Source organism: Triticum urartu, chromosome 3 (genome assembly GCF_003073215.2).
Source record: "Triticum urartu cultivar G1812 chromosome 3, Tu2.1, whole genome shotgun sequence".
NCBI classification, from domain to species: domain Eukaryota; kingdom Viridiplantae; phylum Streptophyta; class Magnoliopsida; order Poales; family Poaceae; genus Triticum; species Triticum urartu.
The window spans coordinates 713,133,911-713,137,365 of record NC_053024.1 but is presented as its reverse complement, the minus strand read 5'-3'; the positions used below and the strand labels follow the sequence as shown (position 1 = coordinate 713,137,365).

General features: G+C 42.4%; 1 pseudogene; it reads left to right on the top strand.

Annotated features, from left to right (window-relative positions):
- The first annotated feature begins 1,429 nt into the window (after positions 1 to 1,429).
- LOC125547265 lies at positions 1,430 to 2,095 on the top strand (annotated as a pseudogene).
- The last annotated feature ends 1,360 nt before the right edge of the window (positions 2,096 to 3,455 follow it).

Below are 3,455 nucleotides of genomic sequence, written 5' to 3'. Positions count from 1 at the left end.
GTGCATGTGTATGTGTTGCTGTGTGTGTGCTCCTGCCCTTGCACTGATGTTGCGTGTGTGCGCTATTGTCCCCCACACTCATACCACATGAGGGGCAAAAGAGTCTTTTCAGGTGTCATTTAGGCTCAAAATGGACGAAAATGTCATATAGGGAATAACATTTAAAACTTGTGTCAAATAGGGAAGAAAAACTTTTCCAGTGTCAAATAAGGAAGCAGATTTTAAGATAGTGTCAAATAAGGAATTTTCTCTATTTCCTTCAGCGCCGCCCCTCCCCCAAGTCCAATTCGGACTAGGCCTTGGGGGGCGCGCAGCCTCTCCTCTCTATTTCCCCTAAAGCCTAATAAGGCCCATCTACTCCCCGGTGAATTCTCGTAACTCTCTGGTACTCCGAAGAATACCCGAATCACTCGGAACCTTTTCGATGTCCGAATATAGTCGTCCAATATATCTATCTTTACGTCTCGACCATTTCGAGACTCCTCGTCATGTCCCTGATCTTATCCGGGACTCCGAACTACCTTCGGTACATCAAAAACCATAAACTCATAATATAACTGTCATCAAACTTTAAGCGTGCGGACCCTACGAGTTCGAGAACTATGTAGACATGACCGAGACACGTCTCCGGTCAATAACAAATAGCGGAACCTGGATGCTCATATTGGCTCCTACATATTCAACGAAGATCTTTATCGGTCAAACCGCATAATAACATATGTTGTTCCCTTTGTCATCAGTATGTTACTTGCCCGAGATTCGATTGTCGGTATCTCAATACCTAGTTCAATCTCGTTACCAGTAAGTCTCTTTACTTGTTCTGTAGCACATCATCCCGCAACTAACTCATTGGTTGCAATGCTTGCAAGGCTTAAGTGATGTGTATTACTGAGTGGCCCCAGAGATACCTCTCCGATAATTGGAGTGACAAATCCTAATCTCGAAATACGCCAACCCAACAAGTACCTTCGGAGACACCTATAGAGCACCTTTATAATCACCCAGTTACGTTGTGACGTTTGGTAGCACAAAAAATGTTCCTCCGATAAACGGGAGTTGCATAATCTCATAGTCATAGGAACATGTATAAGTCATGAAGAAAGCAATAGCAACAAACTAAACGATCAAGTGCTAAGCTAACGGAATGGGTCAAGTCAATCACATCATTCTCCTAATGATGTGATCCCGTTAATCAAATGACAACTCTTTGTCTATGGCTAGGAAACATAACCATCTTTGATCAATGAGCTAGTCAAGTAGAGGCACACTAGTGACACTTTGTTTGTCTATGTATTCACACATGTATCATGTTTCCGGTTAATACAATTCTAGCATGAATAATAAACATTTATCATGATATAAGGAAATAAATAATAACGTTATTATTGCCTCTAGGGCATATTTCCTTCAGGTGACTCCACATCCAACCGTGCCTGGCAATCTTCTCCATCTTCTTCATATGCACTTGAAGCCTGCTCCACCCTCCGCCCCACCTGCTGCCACCATAAACGACTCCGATCAAGTGCGCCGGTGGCGCTCGGCGACAGAGTACAGCTTCGCAGGGGTGAAGTTCAAGGGTCGGGACATGAACGAGAAGGGCATGCACTGCATCCTCGACATGAAGCTGAATGGTGGCGGTGGCACACTGGAGGTCCCCCACCTGGACATCGACAGTGAAACATGGTGGCTGCTGCGCAACCTGATGGAGCTGGAGCAAAGAAACCGGGAGGCAGTGGGGAGCCATGTCATGGCATATTGTGTCTTCATGTCCTAGGTGGCCTGCACCAGCAAGGACGTGGAGCTACTGTCGAAGAGAGACGTCATTGTACACGTCCACGACAACAACAATGAGGTGGCCAAATGCTTCGCCGACCTCTACAAGGGGATCCAATTCGACCCTGACGACCCGGAGTGCAACCACCTATGGGAGACATGCTCGATTCTAGAGAAGCGGTCTCGGAGCTACTCACGGAGGTGGATGGCATGGCTGAGGCGGAAGTACTTCAGCAACCCATGGCTTGTTATCGGGCTGCTGGCAGCTGTCGTTGGGCTAGTTTGTGAAGTTGTGCAGGTCGTGTACTCTATTTTGAGTTAGAAGCACAGATGAAGTTGGAAATATGAACATCACGAGCTTGTCGACTTTAGGTTAAAAATAGTATTGTGTGTTACGAGGCTTGTGAAAATTTCATTGGAGAGACCACGTAACACATGTTTAATAAGGATGTAAAATAGAGAGACCACGTAACACATGTGGTAAGCAACCCAAACAATTCAAAAAGGATGTAAAATATGGGAGATTTCTTGTTAAATTTTCAATTTGACTTAGTTGAATTCTGATCCACCGTAAGTTTCTCATCTAAAGACCAGAAACAACTTCAGTGCAAACAGAATTGACTGACACAAAGTGAGGGTCACTCGATCAGTCCAGCTAGCACAGCGGTTCTGCCATTAGTGTCCACTGTCCACAAAAACCAAGCCCAACTAAAACAGGCCAGCGCGGCGAAAACCCATTAACCCATTGCCCCTTTAGTATTCTCTGACTAAACAACCGCATATAGCCCTAGGTCAAGTACCTTCCACTCCTTCCTTCCTCTTCTTCCTCCCTACAACTGAACCGAGGCCGTCGCCACCATGGAAGCAGAACAGACAGGGGACAAAAATTAAAGGAAAGAAGCGCAAGAAAGAACCCACGGGGTTTCTCCCTTTTGATCCGCCCTCGCTAAATCGTCATCTCCCCATCAAAATTCCTACTTTGTATATCTCTATCCATCAAATGTGAAACAAAATAGATTAGAGGAAACAGATAGATATTTCGAAACCAAAACACATGTACTCATCACTCTTCTATAAAACTACATCCTAAATCAAAATAGATTTCAAATACAAAATTTATTATAGCCTATGTTCTTGACATTCTCATGATCTCCATGTAAAAAAATAGTAATAAATAATACAAAATTAGGTTGCAACCTAAAACATTTCCTAGAAAAATAAGTAATTAGGGTTTACCCACAATAAAAACTAAACTAAGTGCAGATTGAAAATTGCAAAAGACTCAAAACAAAAACAACAAATACAACAAAATGATATCTAGGCTAGAATGAATTAGAGTGTATATTTTTACCCTACCTAAAGAAAAACACAAAACCAGAATGTGAATGACTTACATGTAACTTCTTACCCTCCCCCCCTCCTCAAAAAAACAATATATAAACATAAACAGAATGTTATTATCTGGAGTATAATAGAATGAATTAGAGGGTAGCCTATTACCCCCAAAAATACAAAAGAAAAAAACAGAATGTTATCTACAATAGAATGAATTAGAAGGTAGCCTATTACCCCCCATAATACAGAATGTTGATTTTTAGAGAAATATTAGACACTTCCTGAATTTGCACAATAAGGAAGTACATATTGCACATAGTCAGTGATGTCTACTACACAACCTTCTT